The 27007-nt window shown below is 41.8% G+C and overlaps 1 protein-coding gene and 1 long non-coding RNA gene across 8 annotated transcripts in view; one reads left to right on the top strand and one right to left on the bottom strand.

Annotated features, from left to right (window-relative positions):
• COL19A1 (collagen type XIX alpha 1 chain) overlaps nucleotides 1-27007 on the bottom strand; it is a 1277374-nt gene that overhangs the window by 1153021 nt on the left and 97346 nt on the right. Inside the window, exon 1 of one of the 7 annotated variants that reach the window (XM_063916765.1) lies at nucleotides 16661-16815. The exons of the other annotated variants lie outside the window; for them this stretch is intronic. The gene's annotated coding sequence lies outside the window, so the exon portion shown is untranslated. Of the gene's footprint in view, nucleotides 1-16660; nucleotides 16816-27007 lie in introns of those variants that run through there. 7 annotated transcript variants of the gene reach the window in all.
• LOC134909657 (uncharacterized) overlaps nucleotides 1-27007 on the top strand; it is a 145040-nt gene that overhangs the window by 49463 nt on the left and 68570 nt on the right. The window contains exon 2 of the long non-coding RNA XR_010175995.1: nucleotides 6119-6356. This is a non-coding gene — a long non-coding RNA (uncharacterized LOC134909657). The remainder of the gene's footprint in view (nucleotides 1-6118; nucleotides 6357-27007) is intronic.

Below are 27007 nucleotides of genomic sequence, written 5' to 3'. Positions count from 1 at the left end.
GGACTCCTACTTCTTTTGTTACCCCAAATTTTTGGAACCAGGACCAGTCCAAGAGCCCGGTGCTGGTTGTTTAACCGCGGCCGGTTATGCTTTTGGGGGGGAGCTGCACATCTTTTTTATTTTAACTTTTTAACTCTTTCTTTACTTTTCCATACAGAAGCATGCACGGATCACACTGATCTGTGCATGTTCTGTCTAAATTTGTACCTTGTAATTAGAGATGAGCAGGTTCGGTTCATCGAGATCCGAACCCCCCGAACTTCACGTGGTTTACATGGGTCCGAGGCAGCCTCAGTTCTTCCCGCCTTACTCGCAAAACCCGAACGAGGCAAAACGTCATCATCCCGCTGTCGGATTCTCGTGAGATTCGGATTCCATATAAAGAGCCGCGTGTCGCAGCCATTTTCACTCGTGCATTGTAGATTGAGCGGAGAGGGCGTGGCTCAGTGTCGGACTGGGGCATGGAGGGCCCACCGGGGGAATGCAGTGGTAGAGGCCCATGCTAAGGGGTGTGGTCAACTGCCACAGAGGCTTGGCTAACCATGGTATGGGCCCCATGACAAATATACATAGTAAATATTGTTAGTGCATGCATGATAATAAACCAGATTAATAACTGCAATGCCCAGTAGATAATATGTATAATGTGCAATTCAAGTGCACAGTCTGGAATCTAATCCTTAGAGGAGGAGTAGGGCCCACAGGCAGTGGGGCCCACCGGTGGTTTCCCCTGTACCCCTGTGGGCCAGTCCAACCCTGGCGTGGCTACGTTCTCTGCCTGAATAGCCCAATATCAGCTAAATATCAGCTCAATATCTGTGCTCAGTATCAGTGCTGCATTGTGGTGACCAGTGTACTAAAGTACAATTGTCCATTGCTGTATCTTGCTGCTCCGTGTCAGCTCTAGTATCCTCATCAGTGCTCAATATCTGTGCTCAGTATCAGTGCTGCATTGTGGTGACCAGTATATAGTAGTACAGTAGTCCATTGCTGTATCTTGCTGCTCCGTGTCAGTTCTAGTATCCTGAACATTGCTTATTATCTGTGCTCAGTATCAGTGCTGCATTGTGGTGACCAGTATATAGTAGTAAAGTACAGTAGTCCATTGCTGTATCTTGCTGCTCTGTGTCAGTTCTAGTATCCTGAACAGTGCTCAATATCTGTGCTCAGTATCAGTGCTGCATTGTGGTGACCAGTATATAGTAGTACAGTACAGTAGTCCATTGCTGTATATTGTTGCTCCGTGTCAGTTCTAGTATCCTCATCAGTGCTCAATATCTGTGCTCAGTATCAGTGCTGCATTGTGGTGACCAGTATATAATACAACAGTACAGTAGTCCAGTGCTGTTCTTGCTGCCCAGTGTCAGTTCTAGTATCCTCATCAGTGCTCAGTATCACTACTCATTGTCTTGTGCTGCATTGTGGTGACTAGAAGTCCAGTGTCTTGTGCTGCATCTTGCCGCTGTAGGGTGCTGTGGTAGTGTCCTGTCACTGTGCATAGGTCATCATCATTCCAGTCACAGTGGTATCTGGTATCTATCTAGTGGTATCCAATTCCAGACATTACTGCCGTCTAATTCCAGATATATTACCGGCATATAATTCCACACATTAAAAAATGGAGAACAAAAATGTGGAGGGTAAAATAGGGAAATATCAAGATCCACTTAGTGCTGAAGCTGCTGCCACTAGTCATGTCAGAAAAGATGAAATGCCATCAACGTCGTCTGCCAAGGCCGATGCCCAATGTCATAGTAGAGAGCATGTAAAATCCAAAAAACTAAAGTTCAGTAAAATGACACAAAAATCTAAATTAAAAGCATCTGAGGAGAAGCGTAAACTTGCCAATATGCCATTTACGACACAGAGTGGCAAGGAACGGCTAAGGCCCTCTCCTATGTTCCTCATGACTAGTGGGTCAGCTTCACATGAGGATAGAAGCACTCATCCTCCCGCTAGAAAAATGAAAAGAGTTAAGCTGGCAAAAGCACAGCAAAGAACTGTGCGTTCTTCTAAATCACAAATCCCCAATTGTGTCGGTTGCGATGCCTGACCTTCTCAAAACTGGACGGGAAGAGGTGGCTCCTTCCACCATTTGCACGCCCCCTGCAAGTGCTGGAAGGAGCATCCACAGTCCAGTTCCTGATAGTCAAATTGAAGATGTCACTGTTGAAGTACACCAGGATGAGGATATGAGTGTTGCTAGAGCTGAGGAGGAAATTGACAAGGAGGATTCTGATGGAGAGGTGGTTTGTTTAAGTCAGGCACCCAGGGAGAGACCTGTTGTCCATGGGATGAATAAGGCCATTGACATGCCTGGTCAAAATCCTCTTCGGAATTATTTCAACAGAAATATGGACAACTGGTGTCAAGCCGTGTGTTGCCTTTGTCAAGCTGTAATAAGTAGGGGTAAGGACGTTAACCACCTAGGAACATCCTTCCTTATACATCACCTGGAGCGCATTCATCAGAAGTCATTGACAAGTTCAAAAACTTTGGGCGACAGCGGAAGCAGTCCACTGACAACTAAATCCCTTTTTCCTCTTGTACCCAAGCTCCTGCAAACCACCCCACCAACTCCCTCAGTGTCAATTTCCTCCTTAGACAGGAATGCCAATAGTCCTTCAGGCCATGTCACTGGCAAGTCTGATGAGTCCTCTCCTAACTGGGATTCCTCCGATGGATCCTTGAGTGTAACGCCTACTGCTGCTGGTGTTGCTGCTGGGAGTCGATTGTCATCCCAGAGGGGAAGTCGGAAGACCACTTGTACAACTTCCAGTAAGCAATTGACTGTCAAACAGTCCTTTGCGAGGATGATGAAATATCACAGCAGTCATCCTGTTGCAAAGCGGATAACTCAGGCCTTGACAACTATGTTGGTGATAGACGTGCGTCCAGTATCCGCTGTTAGTTCACAGGGACTTAGATAATTGCTTGAGGTAGTGTGTCCCCAGTACCAAATACCATCTATGTTCCACTTCTCTAGGCAGTCGATACAGAGAATGTACACAGACGTCATAAAAAGTCACCAGTGTCCTAAAAAATGCAGTTGTACCCAATGTCCACTTAACCCCGGACATGTGGACAAGTGGAGCAGGGCAGACTCAGGACTATATGACTGTGACAGCCCAGTGGGTAGATGTATTGGCTCCCGCAGCAACAACAGCAGCGGCGGCACTAGTAGCAGCATCTCGCAAATGCCAACTCATTCCTAGGCAGGCTATGTTTTGTATCACCGCTTTCCATAAGAGGCACACAGCTGACAACCTCTTACGGAAACTGAGGAAAATCATCGCAGATTGTCTTACCCCAATTGGACTCTCCTGGGGATTTGTGACATCGGACAACACCACCAATATTGTGCGTGCATTACATGTGGGCAAATTCCAGCACGTCCCATGTTTTGCACATACAATGATTTGGTGGTGCAGATTTTTTTTTTAAACGACAAGGGCGTGCAAGAGATGCTGTCTGTGGCCTGAAGAATTACTGGCCACCTTCGGCATTCATCAGCCACCACGTGCCGAAGACTGGAGCACCAGCAAACACTCCTGAAGATGCCCTACCATCAGCTGAAGCAAGAGGTGGTAACGAGGTGGAATTCAACCCTCTATATGCTTAAGAGGATGGAGGAGCAGCAAAAGGCCATTCAAGCCTATACATCTGCCTACGATATAGGCAAAGGAGGGGGAATGCACCTGACTCAAGCGCAGTGGAGAATGATTTCAACATTGTGCAAGGATCTGTAACCCTTTGAACTTGCCACACGTGAAGTCAGTTCAGACACTGCCAGCCTGAGTCAGGTCATTCCCCTCATCAGGCTTTTGCAGCAGCAGCTGGAGAGATTGAAGGAGGAGCTAAAATGGAGCGATTCCACTAGGCATGTGAGACTTGTGGATGCCCTTCATTCGCTTAACCAGGATTCACAGGTGGTCAATCTGTTGAAATCAGAGCACTACATTTTGGACACCGTGCTCGATCCTAGGTTTAAAGCCTACGTTGTATCTCTCTTTCTGGCAGACACAAGTCTGCATATGTTAAAAGATCTGCTGGTGAGACAATTGTCAAGTCAAGCGGAATGTGACCGGCCAACAGCTCCTCCTTCATTTTCTCACGCCACTGGAGCTGCCAGGAAAAGGATACAATTTCCAAAACCACCTGCTGGCGGTGATGCAAGGCAGTCAGGACTGATAGCTGACATCTGGTCCGGACTGAAGGACCTGCCGATTGCTGACATGTCGTCTACTGTCACTGCATATGATTCTGTCACCATTGAAAGAATGGTGGAGGATTATATGAGTGACAGCATCACTGTAGGCATGTCAGACAGTACGTACGTATACTGGCAGGAAAAAGAGGCAATTTGGATGCCCTTGCTCAAACTGGCTATATTTTACCTAAGTTGCCCCCACCCCCCTCCAGTGTGTACTCTGAAAGAGTGTTTAGTGCAGCCGGTAACCTTGTCAGCGATCGGCATAGGAGTTTACTTCCACAAAATGTGGAGAAGATGATGTTCATCAAAATGAATTATAATCAATTCCTCCGTGGAGACATTTACCAGCAATTGCCTCCAGAAAGTACACAGGGACCTGTGATGGTGGATTCCAGTGGGGACGAATTAATACTCTGTGAGGAGGGGGATGTACACAGTGAAAGGGGTGAGGAATCGGATGATGAGGAGGAGGTGGACATCCTGCCTCTGTAGAGCCAGTTTGTGCAAGGAGAGATTGATTGCTTCTTTTTTGGTGGGGCCCAAACCAAACAGTCATTTCAGTCACAGTCATGTGGCAGACCCTGTCGCTGAAATGATGGGTTTGTTAAAGTGTGCATGTCCTGTTTACACAACATAAGGGTGGGTGGGAGGGCCCAAGGACAATTCCATCTTGCACCTCTTTTTTTAATTTATCTTTGCATCATGTGCTGTTTGGGGACTATTTTTTGAAGTGCCATCCTGTCTGACACTGCAGTGCCACTCCTAGATGGGCCAGGTGTTTGTGCCGCCCACTTGGGTCACTTAGCTTAGTCATCCAGCGACCTCGGTGCAAATTTTAGGACTAAAAATTATATTGTGAGGTGTTCAGAATAGACTGGAAAGTAGTGGAAATTATGGTTATTGAGGTTAATTTTACTATAGGATCAAAATTACCCCCAAATTCTATGATTTAAGCTGTTTTTGAGGGGTTTTTGAAAAAAAAACACCTGAATCCAATACACACCTGAATCCGACAAAAATTCTTAAGGGAGGTTTTGACAAAACGCGTCCGAATCCAAAACCAAAACACAAAACCCGAAAAATGCCCGCTGCACATCTCTACTTGTAATGCAACTCGCATTACAAGGTGCAATTTAACTACAAGCTTTCAGGTCTGTTTTTCCCCCAGACCTCGCATGCAGGTTGAGTTTTTTTACTAAAAACTCACACTGCATTACATTAGCAAGTTGCGCCGCCAACTCGCACCTTCTCAAAATGCAAGAAGGTGCGAGCTGGTATGTGTGCAAAAAAATCGCACCGCATTACATCCCGCCCATGGTCTGAACATCTATGGAAAGAGCTAAACATGCAGTCTGGAGGAAACACCCATCAAATCTAAGACAACTGGAGCGGTTTGCCAAGGAAGAGTGAAACTACCTGTTACAGGTGCAGACGTCTTACTGACGGCTACAGATATCACATCATTTTTGACAATGCAATTTTCATATATTTTATCATTTAAAATATTCTGTTGACTCAAAAATGAAATTCAAAGTCTGCTTTTTATTAAATATGGAATATACAATGATGGATGATTGCAGCAATTCATTTGTCAGTTTCAAGTTATTTCAGAGAAAAATATGGGTTCCTGGTTTTTTGGGGAAGGGTACCAACATATTCCACATCTACGGTATATAGATAATGGTTTTCCACCCTTGATAGTAGGTGAATAAAATACCACCCCCTCTTTTAATTTGGGGTATGATTTCAATATAATAGCATTTAGCAGTTTCTAGGGATCCAAAGTGTATTGCCTTTAAATAATTGGACCCTGGATGTTCTATTTCCTCTCTTTAAATATAACTTTGCATTTTATTTTATCTTAATGACCTTCACTCAAACTTTATTTTCTTCCTTTATCTATAGTCTTTAAAGTTTTCTTCTGGGAAACAAGGAAACCATGTTCTCACCTCCTTCAAGCAGTGAATGGAATGCGATAACCCTGATCGCTGGTCCAATAATTCAATCTCTGACACACCAACCAATAAAATTCAATGAAGAGCACATCAGCCCATCTCAAACGAGATCCCTCATTACACAGTATGGAGGAAAATGTACTGTAACTTTAAGGATACATCTACTGTACAACAGAAAAGTACATATAGTAAGTATGCCATAGATGGATTATACTACAATATAATCACATGTACATATGACATTAAATGAACTCTGGCCAATTGTGTAAAACTCCATGGCGCCATGCAAAATGACCCAATAGATGCCTTTAGACACATAACTTTATTAAAGACTGAAATATTTAATGTCAAGGAGGTAAGAGAATGTCACAGAAACATGCTTCTCTAACATTTATTATTTTAAATCCTCAGATGGCACCCCATTAACACAATGAAAGAGACGTTCCCATGCAAGCGCATAATAGATCACAACTTCCCTACATACTAATGCAGCAGTGAGAATAGCCTCTAAGTGGTCTACTGACTATTTCTAAATGCGGTGTGCCTGAAATTTACATTGATTAATCTAATGAAACTAATTAACCTTAGAAAATAATTTCAGCTTAATCATTCTAAATGATTTTTTTTTTCCTTTATAATTGTGCACTCAGGTGTATTAGAGGCATACTAGTAAATGCAGAAGCTAAAGTACAGTTAGCACCACCTTCTAAAAAGTGGAAAAATAAGGTAAGTCTGTAGATCTGGGGAAAGGCCGTCATGCAAATCATTAACACTAGGCAAAAAATACCATTTCCACCCCGAAGTTTATTTACTTATTTGGTACTGTATATCCATTTTGGTGTATACAGTAGCTGGCTATATAACTGTGTTCCTGGGCTAAGAAGCAATCAGCGAGGAACCCACCATTCCATAAGGGCGTGCAACATTTTCCACCCTAGCAGTGGATACCAATATGACACATTAATTTAATTCCTAGCATAAACTACTACGCTACTGCTAAAACAGCATTTAACTATTTATAGGATTAGGGCCTGATGTCAAGATGGTCGCTATAACACAGCTGCTGCGTAATTGTATGCATCAGCTGTGCTACAAAAGCCTAGGTGGTGTATTAAGTAAAAAGACGCCCAATATCCTCGTCTCTGATCTGATGCTGCATCTAAAGACGCAGTCATCAGATATCTAATAACGCTGAGGTTACTCAGGACATCCGGTGAAATCATGCTGCCGGAGCCAGTGAACCTGCATCCAAGGATGCAGACACTGGCTTCAGTAAGCCCAGGAAACAGGTCCAATACGTCCCAGTTTTCTGTAATGGTCTGTGCCGCCGTCGACAAATGTCAGCAGCAAATCAGTCATGTTGTGGCTTTTGGGGCACGGAGATAGACATAGCAGAAACTGTGGCTCCTGCACATGCGCAGATCTGCAAACATCAGAGATGTACATAAATAACACATTTATGTGCATCTCTGAATTAGGCTTATAGTTGCAGGACAACACCAGAAGCATAGTTGTTACCAAGTTTATACCTGGAATAGGTTATATACATCTGCACCCATGTTCTTAACCATTTGTTTTGCTTTCAATTTATGCATTCATTGTAAGGATCAATAAAACTTCAAAAACCTAATACATCACAAACAACGCTTTCTACTGCATACAGAAAAAATGGGATCCAGTAACTAGGTCGACAGTAACTAGGTCGACCACTATTGGTCGACAGTAGCTAGGTCGACAGGTCAAAAGGTCGACATGAGTTTTTCACAATTTTTTTCTTTTTTTGAACCTTTTCATACTTAACAATCCACATGGACTACAATTGGGAACGGTAACCTGTGCCGAGCGCAGTGATAGCAGAGTGAGGCTCCTTGTCCGAAGCATGACGAGCGAAGTGAGCCATGCGAGGAGACACGGTGCACTAATTGGGGTTCCCGGTCACTGTACGGAGAAAACGACACAAACCCCCCATAAAAAACTCATGTCGACCTTTTGACCTGTCGACCTAGACCATGTCGACATAAAGATCCCGTCGACCTAGTTTCTGTCGACCAATAGTGGTCGACCTAGACACTGTTGACCTAGTTACTATCTACCTTCCATACCACACCCAGAAAAAAACTGCTATAATGCTCCTAGAGAAACATAACATGCGCCCAAGCAATGAAGAAAGCACCAGTCAGGGTTATCTGCAATTGTGATTAGTCAATCACAAACAGTTTGCTATCCATAATTTGCATCTGCCTCTGACCACGCATAAATATTATGGCTTACTCAGGCATATATGCTTATGTGTACCAGTCTGCATATTTTCACAGCAAAGGAAACTGGCTATTCCGGCACTACATTAGAAAATGTGTGAGCTTCGTAGGCATGCACAGAGTGATGTTGCACAAGACACTCTATGCGGATTGGTGTACCGTAGTACTTACTCTGAACCAGCCATAAAGTGTGAAACAGAATGATCTTACTTTAAGAAATACAACTAATCAACTACTTTTGTATATAAACGTAGGAAGTATACTAAATATTACATTAGCATTAAGCATAACAGTTGTTTTTATTTTGTTTATTTTTTAACATCTCACCGCTTGGTAAAAGTACTTTCATTCCCATTTAAGAAATTCCACAAATCAAACAAGCATCCTAATTTAGACATTGTGTAAGAAGCAAGACAGAAGCATTGTGGGAAGTAGGGGTCACATTTAGTGTAAAATCAGTCAGCTCATTTATGTTGCAGTGAAACACAAGCAGAGAAAAGATCGCAGACCACCCTGATTCTCTCCTGATGGTGCAGCACTCACAGAGTGGTGTCTAACATTACCTGTGGTCTCTGTCATGTGTCGTATAAGTGATATATGATTTTCACTAGAAATTTCTTACTGCAGAGTATAAATATAACAAACCATGCAATCTTCCAGAAACTGCAGTATGTCATACTTTTTACTAATAATGCAAGTCACATTTAATTGTATGCCATTCTGAATATAAAGTTATTATCCAAGTCTCCAAAGTATGACAAGCATAATTATATTTGTCTTGGCAATAAATCTGCTACTAATTTAGCAGAACGTGAGAGATTACAAAACACACACATAATATTCAGCCACATGTCACTCTATGCAAGGGTCTTTTCAGGAGAATCTGATAAGTGAAACCACTGAAATATTAATTATTCATCTTACTAGCATATCACAAATATAGATCTCCGATATCAGATTCACAATTTCAATAATTAACATCATGATTCTTATTTAGAAACAAAATCATAATAAACCCAGTAAGGAATGTTAACCAAGAATCAAGATTTAATGATTTATTTGAACAGAAAGACTGTCAACAATGAAACTACAATAGATAGGGTTAGAGCCAGATTTGATAACAGCCTAGATGAGTGACTTTATAGTACTCATTTAGGGGCATATTTATCACAAGATGCATTTTAGATGGGATGTGATAAATTCGCCATATTTGCATTGCGATAACTGAATACATACAATTCCTCAATTATCACACATAGGGACAGAACGTCACAGACAGCTCTGTCCCTGCAAATCCTCTCCCTCCCCAAACTTAGCTCACCGATCACTGATCATTGGACCCTGGGAACAGGTAAGTAGGGTTTTTTTGTCATTTTTTTTTTTTTTTTACTTAGTGATCAGCTTGTGGTTTATCAGACAGAAGGTTACTCACTGCCAGCAAGCAAGCAGGGAAGAATGAGCTAGAGTAGGAAAACTGGTGGGAAGTACTAATGCCACTTGATGATAGTGCTCTCATCACTGGGCTTCCTCCGGTATTTTTTCCCAATCAGAATTTAGAAAATCTGAAGCAGATCACATTTCCCATTACAAATATGGGAAATGTGATCTGGTTACTAAAAATATGCTAACTTTTAGGGCTTGGAGGAGAATTTTGTGAATTCACATTCAATTGCCCTTTTGTACATTTACGTTATACTAAAATAATGTGAAAAGGCTGTGAAAACACTCTTTCACATTATTTTAGTAAAAATAATATTGCTAAATAATATTCGCTCAGTTTTTTGTTAAGTGCTAGGCAGATTGGGGTCTTCTTTACTGAAAGTATACAAATCTCAGTAAGTCCTCATATTTAACAAAAACAAGTGATTATCAAATTATAGACCCTCTGTGTATGATCAAGAAAGTATGTGTGAACAAGCACACCTATTATTTGTACAATGTACAGTACTTTGATCTAGTACAGTACTCAGCATCCTATTTTATTAAAGAAGCAAATAGTGAACTCAAGACTACCTAGTAGTCTGAATAGAAGAGGCAATGAAATAGCTTGTACTGTATGTCAAACTATGGTTGTTCCAGAAACACAAGAGACCCTTTCAAAGAGGGAATTCTGCTCTTTCAAGTGTTTTCATTGAAACAAGCGAGTTTAGAATCACCATTAAAAATATTATCTCCAGTCTTAACATGTGTAATAGTTCAAAACCTAATGCTCCATACACCCAAAGATTTATAGTCAGAACTGGACGGTTGGAATGAAAACCTGGTAATGGATGAGCGTAAATGACAGCTGACAAAAACGGACGTAGATTTAACCAGTTTGTCTGTCTGACCATTTTTGTCTGTTTTCCAGTGTTTGGGAGCAAATGGTCAATTGTCATTTGCTCTCATCCATTACCAGATTTTCATTCCAACCAGCCAGATCTGACAACAAATCTGTAGGTGTATGGCCAGCTTAACCCTTACCCTAAATTTCAACTGCAGAAAAAATATTATACAAGCTCTAACATACTGTAGTAAGAAAAAATAGACAACCAGAAGTATGTATTACTGAGTACAAAAACAGTCTCTCTTTTTCAAGAACATCGACTTTCAGAAATCATTGAGGTTATTTTTTTTTATATTTCCATGGAATTTCGCAAATTACCTTTTAACAAATTCTCCTGATCCACACTATATAAAACAGAAATCAATAAGTATAGTGATTGTGAGGTGGTACTGTTTGTGATGCTGTTTTGTAAAATTAGAAATGAGAGATTTATATTTTTTACAAATTGTGATGTACAGATGTGTGCACATATACAAATCCTCAATCCCTAAATGGGCTAGTATTTGGAACACCATGGATTTTGCAATTTAGATAAGCCAAACACTCTGCCAGAGAATTTTTCATAAATATGTATCTTATTTGCATCACTTATGCCACAAGTGTACAATGCCTAGGTACCCTGAATACTTACAATGACATTTCATGTACTTATGTGTTTGACTAAATTAATAATCTGAGAAAAAAATGGAAAAGACATGAAGACTGACACAGTGTCAGACTGGAGCATAAAGGGCCCACCGGGGGGAATGTAGTGTGGGTGCCAATGCTTAGGGATGTGGCCAGCTGCCACAGAGGTTTAACTAACCATTAGAGTGTGCATGGTCTGGGCCCCTTGAAAAAAAAATGAATAAATAAATAAAAAATAAATTATAAAAAAAAAATATATATATAATGTACAGTATATATATATATATATATATATATATATATACACACACACACACACACACACACACACACACACGTCTAGTAGGTGGCACACAGCATCAACACTCTCAGGAGCAGGTAAGTATACATTTCGAAGTTTTATTCCCACTTCATCAGGTTATAGTGTTCATTCTAGCACCCTGCACCTCTATAATCTGTGCAGTTCCTCTTTCCAACCTGGGGTGTCGCTCTCCACTTCAGATGCTTCTAGCACATGCAGATCTATAGCTCAGTGCTGAGATACAGACTGGAGTCGGCTAGAAGCACCAGAGCAGTGACCGACACCCCAGGCAGAAAAGGAGGAACTGCACGGGTTGTGAGAGGAGCAGAATACTAGAATGAACACTAGGTAACAAAAACAAACAGTAACAACCATACCTTTATACCAGCCATCTCCACACCACGTGAAACTGCCATGGCGCGAGTCCCTAGCATGAAGACGCCCACAGATGACGTCATCATCCAGCGCCATGGCTACAAAATAAACAAAGTGACGTTGCTGTAAACAGGGAGGTATACAAGAGCACTAATGCTAGACATAAACGCATACTCTAACACTTCATATAAATGAGATATTACATGATACAATACTGCAGAACTAATCTCTCACTGCACCCAGCCTGTTATAATTAGCACGGTTTCCAGTTACCATGGCAAACACAGCCACATGTGTGTTAAGGAATAATCCATAACACCTTTCCTTAAGCAGAACATCTGTACAGTCAGACTGATCAAATTTCACATTACTAGGGTAAAAAGTTAAAACAAGTAATAACCACATATTCCTAGCTGTTAATTATAATTATTTAGCTGTACACAATATATGACAAATAGATCATAAAATACCAAGAAGCAATTATAAAAACCAATGTAACCCCAACCTCTCATTGAGACCATTGTGGGCCATAGTCCCCAATCGAAAAATCCAATTAGACTCACATCTCAGTAGCCTCAAGGCCTTATCACCTCCACGTAAATTCAATGGGACATGATTTATAATCATATAACGTAAACAGGCTAGGCCAAGACCAGCCTGAGCAAATTGCCTGGGAACGGGTTGTTCACTCTGTCCAGATACAAGAGCTGCTTTAATGGAAGACCAATGTGTAGCAATACATTCCCGCAATGTTTGCTCAGTCTTGCCAACATAGCACAAGCCGCATGGACAAGTAATCAAATATACTATATACCTAGTAGTGCATGTCACCTTGTATCAGATGTGATACTTCCTACCACTAGAAGGATGGCAAAAATAAGAATCAGCTGTCAAGGCTCTACAAGTGGTACAATTCAAACATTGGTAACAGCCAGCCTTCCTCCCAAGGAAACCAATCTGTTCACTCTGGGTATGCTGAATGTTAGTTATATCTGTTCGCATAACCCAGTCCCTGATATTTTTTTCCACTGGTGTTGCGTGGCATAATTGATGTATGTGCCAACCCAAGATTAGGGTCAGATGTCACAACAGGCCACCATTTTTTGGCCACTCTCTGTATGCCATCACTGGCTACACTGAAGTGATTCACCCATGGCATACGTTCTCCTTGTTCATTCCTGACCTTTTTGGATAACAACTGGCTCCTAGCCTGTTTCAGGGCCTTAGTTTTTGCTTGAATTAACAAATCATGCTTATATCCCCTTAACAAAAACTTATTGATCATGAGATCAATTTGCTCAGTAGCCTTGCCAATATCGGTACTAATGCGAACTGCTCTAATGAATTGTGAGTAGGGTAACCCAAATTTCCTAGTTCTAGGATGACAACTACCTGCGTGTAGCAAAGTATTCCGATCGGTCGGTTTACTATATAGTTTTGTTTGAACACTCCCATCCAGAAAATTAACTACATGAGAGTCAATATTGTAAGTAAACTTGACAGGGTGCTCCGTAGAAATATGTTGAGCAATAAGCGACTCAAATAAACCAGCAGTAGTAGTCCAAATGATAAACAAGTCATCTATGTATCTTACGTAGAACTCATTATTGTCTGCAAATAGCGGATTGCTGAAAAAGATGTCCTGCTCAGTTACAAACATATATGCATTGGCGTACAATGGGGCCACATTCGACCCCATCGCACAACCTGATTGCTGTAAGAAAAACTTCCCATCAAAAAGGAAAACATTGCAGGTTATCACCATCTCCAACAAATCCAAAAAAAGCTCAACATCGGGTCCTACATATAAAGGGTTATTACTAATCAGAGACCTTACTGCCGCCAAACCCTGAGCATTCGGAATTACTGTATATAAGCTTGAAACGTCTATACTGCAAAGAAGACTACCAACAGTAACCTCACCAAGGGCATTCAATTTGTTCGAAAATGAGGTGGTATCCAACAGATACCTAGGTTGGTTCACAAAACAGGGTTGTAAAATGGCATCAAGATATGTAGCTATTGGTTGGAACAAACTACCATGGGCTGCAATTATGGGTCGCCCAGGCGGCTTGACAAAAGATTTATGTATTTTAGGTAATGAATATAGTAGTGGAACTACTGGATGTTCCTGTGTCAAAGCCGCCATGAGCGCCCCATCAATAGCCCCATAAGCATGGTGCTGCTATTCCTGGACATTGCGTGTCTTGAGAAAGGTCCTAAATAGGACCGAAACGTTGACCTGCTTTTTATGATGATGTGAATAAAGAAGATAGTACCTATGCTGTACTGGTGAGTGCCCCTTTATTCTGTATATATAAATATATATATATATATATATATATATATATAAAAATAGAGAGAGAGAGAGAGAGAAATACTGCTAGTTCATGGATGATAATGTACGAGATTAATATCAGCAATGCACTCTAGAGAATACACCATAGTCTAGTCTTGTGCAGTATAAGGTATCAAATGTATAATGTATAATACACAGTCTCAAACCTTGTCTCTAGAGGAGGAGGTGGGCCCCCAAGGCAGTAGAGCCCTGTTCCCCTGTGGGCCAGTCCAACCCTGGACTGATACAACTTAACACTTGCTATGTCTTGCACCATGCATTGTTATGCGACTTTATACCAATTCCTTTGTGACAAATATACTAATCCTTAGTACCTAGTACACAAAGGGGGTTATTCAAAATTGTTGTTAGTGAAACAAAAAAGTTAGCAATTGGGTAAAACCATGTTGCACTGCAGGTGGGACAGATGTAATATGTGCACAGAGAAATTTAGATTTGGGTGGGTTTATTGTTTCTGTGAAGGGTAAATACTGGCTGCTTTATTTTTACACTGCAATTTAGATTTCAGTTTGAACATACCTCACCCAAATCTAACTCTCTCTGCACATGTTACACCTGCCCCACCTGCAGTGCACATGGTCTTGCTCATCAGGTGTGATTTTTTGGTTTGCTTTGCTAACAAATCTGAATAACCCCCTATGAGTTAATATATGTGAGGCTACAATGTGAAAAATATGCAAAATTCAGGGGAAAAAAGTATAAAAGTACAGGAATTGTTACCCAACTTGGAACATCAAAGTTGTGTCTCACTCCATGTGGCACAAAAAGGATACGTGTATGAGGGCACATGTGTATCTTAGTAAAACTCTAGAAGCGATCAAAATATTTCAAGCTATGTCACTCTTAATCTTAGGGTCATTGAAAAGCTGATCTGCGGGTTTACACAGCTAAAATGGAATAAACGCATTAAAAAAGCAGGCATTAAAAAGGTAAAAAAATAAATATAATATTGTAGTTCGATTTTGAATTAAAATAATGGAAAACTAATTTCTTATATAAAGATTTTTCTTCTTTAATGACTCATGAACAGGAATCATACTTATTATATTGTAAAAATAGTAAGGCTTATCTGATCTGTGCTGGAAGACAGAGGCCACCAAGCACCAAATGTGTTTTGTTCTGTAGCATCATTCAGACCCCCTCAGGGGTATTTGTCACAATGACACCACACTCAATGTTAAAGGGGGCTACTGACGGGAGAGATGTGTGCCGAGCGATCTTAACACAGACCGCTCAGCACACATCTCTCCCCCCGCTCAGCACAGCGTGATGTGTGCTGAGCGAGTGGGGGTACGGACGTGGGGCCGCTCACTTCACACAGCGCTGAAGTGAGCAACCTGCTAGATTGAGCCTGCATGCAGGCTCAATCTAGCACCGGCGATAGCGATGCGCGGGTCGCGCATCGCTATCGCTGGGGGGCATACACACAGCAGATCCGTGCTTAAAATCTAAGGAATCTAGTCAGATTGCTTAGATTTTAAACACGGATCTCTCCGTGTGTACTCCCCTTAAAACAAAAGACTTTGCTTACTTGGTGGCCGCTGTCTTCAGAGCACATAAAAAGGTCAGAATAAGTTCATAAAAAGGCTTTAACTGAATGCCAGCCAAGACCTTGTTAGAAATCACACCTACCAGAGAACTAGGTCACAGAAACCTAAAATAACAAAAGAGCACTAATGGTGCCTCATATTATTCAGGCTTTTAGACAAATAGCTGAATAAATACACAAAACCTCTTCCTACTTCTTCAAATATCTTATCTGATTATATTAAACATCAACATCACAGCCAATGGACAGTTTCACTGCTCCAAGGTATCTGAATTTAACCACTTGAAGGAAAGGCAGCCAATTAGTGTATTACTATGTTTTTTTAAATACAGATGTAGCCACTCTCATCACACCCATGAATAGTCATAGGTGCGAGTAGCTTGCCGCAAATTAGTATGCTCGCCAGTGGTCAGATGTGAATAGTTGCACCTGCGATCCATAGGAAATACATAATGCGATCATTGGTGCGACTATTCGTACCTGGGCATGTGTAGACGCTGCACACATCGCTGCAATGATGACAGCAGCTACAGCTGTAATTTATTAGAAAAAGAACACAACTTAAAATATGCTGAAAATATTACATAAAAATATCAAATCATCTGAATAACTAAAAGATCAAGTCACATGATCACTGCCAGTCCACAATCAATAGGATCACAGGTTTGTGGTATAAGGGCTGACAAATGAGACTCACCAGTTGGAGAGAGCAACGCATTTTGTAGCAAAGACTAGATAGCTTCCAGACAGAAGTGGCATAAGTAGCCCATATGATCGGCCAAGTTCATTCAACCAACCAAGGCGTGCATATATCAGAGCATGACTGCACCTTAACAGCCACATTATCATTGGTGACAGTTGGTCTGAACTCTGACCCCTCCCACCAATGTCAGTGATGTCATCACCTGAGAGTTTTAATACCTACTGAGCATGTCAGGGACATGACAGAGATTCACTATTATTATGTAGCTAAAACGAAACATCAAATTATTACTGAAATAAAAATACAATTGTGACAAATAAAGCAGCAAAGCTGTAAGAGGCATATACTGTATACAGTAAAGCTAAAGCAAAACTGTCTGAACTCAAAGATATCACACTAACTCCTGTAATCTTAAGCCCAGTACTCACGGGCCGATCAAGGAGAGATGCGTGCTGAGCGAACCGCTCAGCACACATCTCTCCTGCCGCTCAGCACAGCGCGATCTGTGCTGAGCGTGCGGGGGGAGACGGGGGGGCCGCTCACTTCACCCAGCGGGTGAGGTGAGCGACCCGCTAGATTGGCCTGCATGCAGGCCAATCTAGCAGCGGCGATAGCGATGTGCGGGGCCGCGCATCGCTATCGCCGAGGGGGCTACACACGGAGCGATCCTGCCGATATTCTAAGCAATCTAGTCAGATTGCTTAGAATATCGCTCCGTGAGTACCCCCCTTTACCCTACGCCATTTCTGCACAATCCATCCTGTGCAACTGCCTAGTGATTATATCAAATATCACTCAGACACGGTAGCATAAGAAAAAGATGAAACAAGGTTTATTTTGGCAACAGAACTGAATACAGCATGGCACACTTAAACATCCAATACGAGCAGGGCAGTAGAGAGCCTGGCTGGGCACATCCTTATAGAAAAATACAGGTTTTTTTTATTTTTAAGCGCATCCCTGACCACACTGCAGCCCAGCATACAGCATGTCCTGGGCTGAGGAGAAAAGCTGCAGCTGCCGTTGCCAGGTAAGGAGGGGGGGACCTGGGCCCCTCACTTAGATCTGGGCCTAGGTAATTAGTACCCCGCCCCCTCTCGGCACCCCTAAAGACGTGAATGGGGAGTCAAATTACACTGCAGGGCTAGGTGCAGACTGCCAAACACATCACAAAAATGTCCACAGGTTGATATTAAGGTCCTCCAGTAATACAGGGTCCCAGATACATATCCCTGATCCAATGCCCCAAATAATACAATATAATTCATTCCACAGCAGATCCCTGGCAGAGCTTTACCTCTTAGCTTAGTCAGTGACTCAAGTTCCCAGCCCTTACAACAGCCCACCTGTATCACCCACCTGATCCCACTGTGGGAATGACCTGCCCATGGGTGTTACAAATGGTTCATATTGGTGAGGTCTTCGTAATATCCGACCCCGACTACCTCCCCCAAGTGTAATCCCTCAGGTGGCCCCCTGCTGGGACCAACTCCTGACTGTCTGGCACAGCTCACTGTTGGACAACATGGAGTAAACAAAGATAGCTTCTGTTGAACAATAATCTGCTCTACCTGACCTGATAATCTAATTATAGATGTATGGTTTCCACAGATCTAGAATACACATCAGGGGGGTATACACGGAGAGATCAGTACTTAAATTCGAAGCAATTTTGACTAGATCTCTCCATGTGTATAACCCACAGCGATAGTGATGTGCGACCCCACATGTCGCTATCACCGGTGCTAGATTGGCCTGGGTGAAATGATCGCCCCCCTCGCTCAGAACTCATCACACTGTGCTGAGCGGGGGGAGAGATGTGTGCTGAGCGGTCACTGATAGATCGCTCAGCACACATCTCTCCCCATGTGTATGGGGCTCTAGATTATCCCCTTGGCAAAAGAAAACAATAGGAAGCTCCCAATGCTAACAGGAATACCACACATACAGTGTAACAGACAACATAACACAATCTTATATATTACTAATATTAAGGCTGATTCAAACACAGTAAGTATGGGGTGAGTAGAGACATGTTATGTTAAATGAACAAACATACATACTGAATGCAGATAATTATATAGGAGGACATGGGGATTAATAGTACATGTTCAACAAGTTTTGTTGAAGTGGGAAATGACGCATAACTATATTATTTGTCACAGTCCCTTCATTTGCTCTCATATATGTTACACACAAGCACACACATTTATTTTGTATGAATATTACCCATTAGAATGAAAAAGTCCCATGCCTGTCTAGAGCATCTTTTTATGTAAATATTCATGACTTTTCCACTCATTCTGCCTGTTTAGGCAATATATAAAATATGAGAGAGATTTAGGCAATTCAGTCTGGGTCTTATACTGTAATTACATTTCTCTAGGAGCCCAGTTTAGAAGTACAATTAAATAAATCATAATTCTAGTAAAAGTTTCAACTGCATATAACCTCAAATTAGGACTTATTACATTTAAGTTTGATACATTCATTTGAAATAATATAGCTAGAACTATTTAATTAACTAAAGTACAGGAAGATAATTATTAGACTTTTCCTGTACACAAATATAAACATCAGTTAACATTCAATGATCAACTAACACTTTACAACGTTCCAGCATGCCCTTCAGATACAGATATATTCTGTCATCTACATTAGCTCTAGATATGAACTATGTATTACCATATTAATTACTGCAGGAAGTCCTTTTTAGAATTTACAACAGTGTAGCCTGCCTTCACATAAATATGAATTTGAAATCCTTTCAGAAATTATATAAAGAATTACTTAACTTCCAATATATACCTGATGGGCCAAGTATTTAATATATGATAATATGACCTTTTAGTTAAGGTTCTTTAAGAGTGTTTAAATAAAAACATAATAATTAACTGAACAGTTTTACATATTGTTTATGGCTTACTCAGTCTCCCATACATCATTGTTGATGCTGCAGGTTTATTTAACACTTGTGGCAGCACTGTAAATGAATGTCACTGGAGACTTGTGTAAAAAATGTCAAGAACTTAGAATTTGTTCAAATGAACTACGGAATGCTTACAAGTTGCTGTCAAGATGTTGTTATTTCCAGCTTTTAAACTTGTATGCCAACGATAAAACAGAATGCGATACATTGCCAACGATCTGTAGTAAAAATGTTTTATATTTACCATTTTAATAATCAAAAAAACATTTGTCCTGCATACAATTTGCAATGTGGTATTATAATGATGAAGTCTACTGCAATATTAAAAAAATATATTAAATAGATACTTTGGGGGAGATAAAGATTTAATTAGTTGAATTAGCAATTACTTAAAATTATTGTTATACTTTAGTAACATTGATTATAAATATTTATACAAAGTTATACATAAAATAAATATTTTTGCTAGAAATAAACTCCTGCATCTACTGTAAGGTTCTGTAACACTGCCAGGACCACCACAGTTCCCTGTGTGCATTCGTTCACTTACAGTACCATTACAGGCTCAATAATCTGAAGAATGGATACATTGCTTGCTGCAATGTTTGCTGAACGAATGACAGCTGCTATGCAGGAAACCCATGACTAAGGGCTTAATTCAGACCCCGTCGCTGATGTGAGAAAATCACTATGAAGCAATTTTTTCACATCTGTGCATGCGTGCACACCGGTATGCGCATGTTCAAGGTCCTAAACTGGATTCAATACAGAACGCAGTTTAAGGAGTGGGAACGGGGCATCAATGCCACGTTTTGTGGGCGTCAACGCTCTGTTTAAGGGGCACGCTCCGGACAATGGAGGCGTGTCTGGACTGTTGCTGGGGCAGGGCTCGGCGGCCCTGTGACTTCACATGCAGCTGCTGCTACAAAAAACACGGCGGGTAGCCGTCTGCTTTCGCAGCTAGGCTGCGTAGGCAGAGGGCTACTCGAAACATGCAAAAGCATCTCCACCATGCAAAATGTATGCAGTGGAGGGTGGGAGTGGGGGTGGGGGCTGTGGCAGAACCCGGCATGCAGGGCAGACTTGCCCTGTACTGGGTGTCCCCCAAATGGAAAGAATTTGATCATAGATGTGCCTTTTTAAGCAAATCTACGATCAGGTCTGAATTACCCACTCTGTCAATAGAGAAAAGAGGATTTGTTTTTTTTAACCAAGTTTCTTCATTAAATCTTCTTTTGGGTTTGTGACAAGCTAATTTTGTCCCAGGCTCTATTACTATACAATACAATAAAAAAGTATCAACCTAGAGCTGTGGAACACTTTGTGTCTTTCATATTAATATGTATTATGCTTTTGTTGGTTTTGCAGGTAACTTTAAACTAAAGGGGTTAAGATCATGAAATACATCTACTCAGAAAGACATGACCAGCATACAATTATATTATACAACACAATTATATTGGAATTTGAATTCTGATTTACACAACTGTATCAGAATATAATACATATAAAGCTACAATGTGCAAATGATTACAGCTCAATTCATCAATATTAAAAACACTCTCAATAGCAAACAAATCTAGTTTACAATTACTTTGGGAATCATCAGGAGCACCACTAGAAATTGGGAGGCACATAGGAAAAATTTAAAGAGGCCCCCGAAAAGTTTCTTAGAAGAGACATGCCTTCCTCTTCTCACCTCATCTCTCCTCACCTTACGAGTTTCTGCCACTGTACACTTATTGCCCCGAGATCAAAGGAACATCAGAGATCCATCCTGAATTTAGTTTGGAGCCATAGAATACCAGCTCATACACGCATTGTTCAGGGCTTCAAATATTTCATGATCTCAGCAATGATATAAAGAATGGAGCTTATTCAGCTTCATGCTGACCACAAACACCTTGACACCTTGCTCCTCTCCTGATATAGAGGAGAGCAGGGATTGAAGTAGCTTGGGAGGCACTTACATAGTGCCTGGAGCTCCGAGGGCCACAATGGGCTTCTTAGCAGCTGCTACCCCTATACTCTGGGAAGCATTATTGTAAATGACTTTGGGGCTTATTTATTAACAGTTTTTGGAGAAATCTTCAGAAAACAACTATTATTGGATGTTTCCCACAAAAATTAAGTATTTACAGAATATAGGAAGGCGTGATCACAGTAGATTTCGCAAAAGCACCCCCCATAGGTTTTATTAAATGTACCAAGCTCTGAAAACCTATGCTTTCTGGAGCTTGGAGTTGATAACAAACATGGGCAATAATCAAACCCTGTGCTGGACCTGCCCCCTGAACATGCCGCTCCATACACCCTGAAAGACAAATGCAGATGCCATGGGTCCATGATTGTGCCACTTCTAGGCCCTGCATTCTGGCCACTATAGCCTATGGGATACATTTCTGTACAGACTGTCAGCATGCTGATTGGTAGATGACTGGAGTGCTGACAGTCATTCACTGTATGGAAGCATGTGGAGATATGGTGCAGGACTGCAGGAAGGGTAAGTAATTTTTTAAAATGTATTCCCATGAATGGGTGTGAGGGTCCACATTCTATTGCTTGTCCAGGGCCTACAATGTTGTTAAGATGGCCCTGATTATAGGGCCTGAATTGTATCTAAATATAAATGGGATACGGTCAAGGTCCCACTGGACGGGATCCCGGCAGTCGGAATACCGACACCGGGATCCCGACCGGCACAATCTCGACATATTCTCCACGACACCCATAGAGGGAGAGTAAATTAGTGTGCCAAGCGTAGCCAGGCACAGAGCACACAAGGGATTGCGTTGCGCTCGCTCCCCTGTCGAGATTGTGCCGGTCGGGATCCCGGTGTCGATATTCTGACCGCCAGGATCCCGTCCGGTGGGATCTCGTACTGATCCCATATAAATATGCCCCTTAGCCTGTAAAGCAGTGAATCCCACATTTGGTCACCATGGCACACCAAGGTATAGATTTACTAATGTTTCTAAAAAGAAATAGTTATTTTGTTGCTAATAGCATCCAATCAGTTTCTGTTTATCATTTGTCTATAGCATTCTAGAAAATGATAGACAGGTTCTGATTGATTGCTATGGGCAACTGCACCACTCATACTTGAGAATAGAGATGAGCGGGACCGGATTTACTCGGTTCTTTACGCCAGAATTATCGCCATTTCTTATTTTCTGGATTATTCTTATTGGCTAACCAAAACACATGACGTCCGATAGCCAATAAGGAGATTCGGGTAAATCTGAGTAAATCCAAGTAAAACCGAACCTGCTCATCTCTACTTGAGAACAGGTGAGTTAATTAGTACCTCAATTATTTTGATTTAGTCATCTGTGCTCAAGTATGGATATCCTTAAAATATGTACTGTTGTGTGCATTCAGGATCAAGGTTGGAAAACACTACTGTAGTAAATACAAACAAGGATATTTTATAATCCGCTAGTAAGGCTGTTGAGTTACATACCCTGGAAATCTCGTGTAACATTCCTGATTTGTATTTATTTATTAATAGCTGTTCTACCTGTTCTTCGCATGGGAGTTTCTGATTTTCATGGTTGTACATATAAATGAGTGTTAAAAATTTAGTAAAGTCTATAGAGATGTTAATTTGAGATGTCTTAATGTAAGTAAATATTAATACATGGTTCTAAATGTTACCTGAGGAGTACCCATAGTATATACGGTAAAAAGTGACAGGACTATTTTTGCAGTGTATGAAATTCTACACATGGGATGTGCAATCCACATTTTAATCTGATTGTCCATTTGGGCGTCATTATTCATGCAAACCAAGCATTGGTAATTACATCATTATGTTAAACCCCTGTTCACCCCCTTAGGGTAGGTTTATTGAAATTCGAATTACGTAGTTTTCTTATTTCCCACCTGAAGAATACCTATGTTAAATTTCAGATTCTTAACATATTGGGAAGTAAGATAATTCGTTATGAGTCAGTCAGTAAATGAACGAGTGATACGGTAAAAAGTGACGGGACCATGTTTTTAGTTTATTAAATTCTACACACTGGAGTTGCAAACTAAATTTTGATACAATTGTCCGTTTGGGCATTATCATTCACGCAACGCAAACCACACATCGGTAATGACATCATTATGTCAACCCCCTTTTCATCCCCTTAGAGGAGGTTTATTTAAATTCTAATTATATAGTTTTCCTATTTCCCACCAGAATAACACCTATGTTAAATTTCATCTTCCTAACATATCAGGAAGTAAGAGAATTTGTGATGAGTCAGTCAGTCAGTGTGGGCTTTCACGTTTATATACTGAATATCGATAATATCTACTAATTGCCAGGTACTATTTTCTATTTTTATGGCTGCTAGAAAAGTTATGCAGTGTAATACTACTAGTTTACATATGTTCTCTTAATTTAAATTTCACTGATTCTGAGCTGGTAAATTAGTGAATATAGGGAAGAAAACGGAAAACCTCAGACTACCAAACACAATACAGACATTCATCAGTTGGGTTCATATTTAAATAACTCCTTTCCCCCCCTAGTATGTCACTCTAGTGTACATTGGTGACAGGGATGCATTGTGCTACTGTTTTGTTGCAGGAAGTACAGTATCACTGGCATTGACACACTAAATAATAGCGCAAATTTAATCAATGTTCATTCACTTCAATAGGCTGCAGGAGCAGATTGAGGGAAGGATAGAAGGTCTATAATAGAGATGAGCGCCTGAAATTTTTCGGGTTTTGTGTTTTGGTTTTGGGTTCGGTTCCGCGGCCGTGTTTTGGGTTCGACCGCGTTTTGGCAAAACCTCACCGAATTTTTTTTGTCGGATTCGGGTGTGTTTTTTGGATTCGGGTGTTTTTTTAAAAAAACACTAAAAAACAGCTTAAATCATAGAATTTGGGGGTCATTTTGATCCCATATTATTATTAACCTCAAAAACCATAATTTCCACTCATTTTCAGTCTATTCTGAATACCTCACAATATTATTTTTAGTCCTAAAATTTGCACCAAGGTCGCTGGATGACTAAGCTAAGCGACACTAGTGGCCGACACAAACACCTGGCCCATCTAGGAGTGGCACTGCAGTGTCACGCAGGATGTCCCTTCCAAAAAACCCTCCCCAATCAGCACATGACGCAAAGAAAAAAAGAGGCGCAATGAGGTAGCTGACTGTGTGAGTAAGATAAGCGACCCTAGTGGCCGACACAAACACCGGGCCCATTTAGGAGTGGCACTGCAGTGTCACGCAGGATGTCCCTTCCAAAAAACCCTCCCCAATCAGCACATGACGCAAAGAAAAAAAGAGGCGCAATGAGGTAGCTGACTGTGTGAGTAAGATTAGCGACCCTAGTGGCCGACACAAACACCGGGCCCATTTAGGAGTGGCACTGCAGTGTCACGCAGGATGTCCCTTCCAAAAAACCCTCCCCAATCAGCACATGACGCAAAGAAAAAAAGAGGCGCAATGAGGTAGCTGACTGTGTGAGTAAGATTAGCGACCCTAGTGGCCGACACAAACACCGGGCCCATTTAGGAGTGGCACTGCAGTGTCACGCAGGATGTCCCTTCCAAAAAACCCTCCCCAATCAGCACATGACGCAAAGAAAAAAAGAGGCGCAATGAGGTAGCTGACTGTGTGAGTAAGATTAGCGACCCTAGTGGCCGACACAAACACCGGGCCCATTTAGGAGTGGCACTGCAGTGTCACGCAGGATGTCCCTTCCAAAAAACCCTCCCCAATCAGCACATGACGCAAAGAAAAAAAGAGGCGCAATGAGGTAGCTGACTGTGTGAGTAAGATTAGCGACCCTAGTGGCCGACACAAACACCGGGCCCATTTAGGAGTGGCACTGCAGTGTCACGCAGGATGTCCCTTCCAAAAAACCCTCCCCAATCAGCACATGACGCAAAGAAAAAAAGAGGCGCAATGAGGTAGCTGACTGTGTGAGTAAGATTAGCGACCCTAGTGGCCGACACAAACACCGGGCCCATTTAGGAGTGGCACTGCAGTGTCACGCAGGATGTCCCTTCCAAAAAACCCTCCCCAATCAGCACATGACGCAAAGAAAAAAAGAGGCGCAATGAGGTAGCTGACTGTGTGAGTAAGATTAGCGACCCTAGTGGCCGACACAAACACCTGGCCCATTTAGGAGTGGCACTGCAGTGTCACGCAGGATGTCCCTTCCAAAAAACCCTCCCCAAACAGCACATGACGCAAAGAAAAATAAAAGAAAAAAGAGGTGCAAGATGGAATTGTCCTTGGGCCCTCCCACCCACCCTTATGTTGTATAAACAAAACAGGACATGCACACTTTAACCAACCCATCATTTCAGTGACAGGGTCTGCCACACGACTGTGACTGATATGACGGGTTGGTTTGGACCCCCCCCAAAAAAGAAGCAATTAATCTCTCCTTGCACAAACTGGCTCTACAGAGGCAAGATGTCCACCTCATCATCACCCTCCGATATATCACCGTGTACATCCCCCTCCTCACAGATTATCAATTCGTCCCCACTGGAATCCACCATCTCAGCTCCCTGTGTACTTTGTGGAGGCAATTGCTGCTGGTCAATGTCTCCGCGGAGGAATTGATTATAATTCATTTTAATGAACATCATCTTCTCCACATTTTCTGGATGTAACCTCGTACGCCGATTGCTGACAAGGTGAGCGGCGGCACTAAACACTCTTTCGGAGTACACACTTGTGGGAGGGCAACTTAGGTAGAATAAAGCCAGTTTGTGCAATGGCCTCCAAATTGCCTCTTTTTCCTGCCAGTATAAGTATGGACTGTGTGACGTGCCTACTTGGATGCGGTCACTCATATAATCCTCCACCATTCTTTCAATGGTGAGAGAATCATATGCAGTGACAGTAGACGACATGTCCGTAATCGTTGTCAGGTCCTTCAGTCCGGACCAGATGTCAGCATCAGCAGTCGCTCCAGACTGCCCTGCATCACCGCCAGCGGGTGGGCTCGGAATTCTGAGCCTTTTCCTCGCACCCCCAGTTGCGGGAGAATGTGAAGGAGGAGATGTTGACAGGTCGCGTTCCGCTTGACTTGACAATTTTCTCACCAGCAGGTCTTTCAACCCCAGCAGACTTGTGTCTGCCGGAAAGAGAGATCCAAGGTAGGCTTTAAATCTAGGATCGAGCACGGTGGCCAAAATGTAGTGCTCTGATTTCAACAGATTGACCACCCGTGAATCCTTGTTAAGCGAATTAAGGGCTCCATCCACAAGTCCCACATGCCTAGCGGAATCGCTCCGTGTTAGCTCCTCCTTCAATGTCTCCAGCTTCTTCTGCAAAAGCCTGATGAGGGGAATGACCTGACTCAGGCTGGCAGTGTCTGAACTGACTTCACGTGTGGCAAGTTCAAAGGGCATCAGAACCTTGCACAACGTTGAAATCATTCTCCACT

The sequence above is a fragment of the Pseudophryne corroboree genome, chromosome 4 (genome assembly GCF_028390025.1).
Source record: "Pseudophryne corroboree isolate aPseCor3 chromosome 4, aPseCor3.hap2, whole genome shotgun sequence".
NCBI lineage: Eukaryota > Metazoa > Chordata > Amphibia > Anura > Myobatrachidae > Pseudophryne > Pseudophryne corroboree.
Note: the sequence above shows the minus strand (reverse complement) of the source record. Positions and strands in the feature narration are given on the sequence as shown.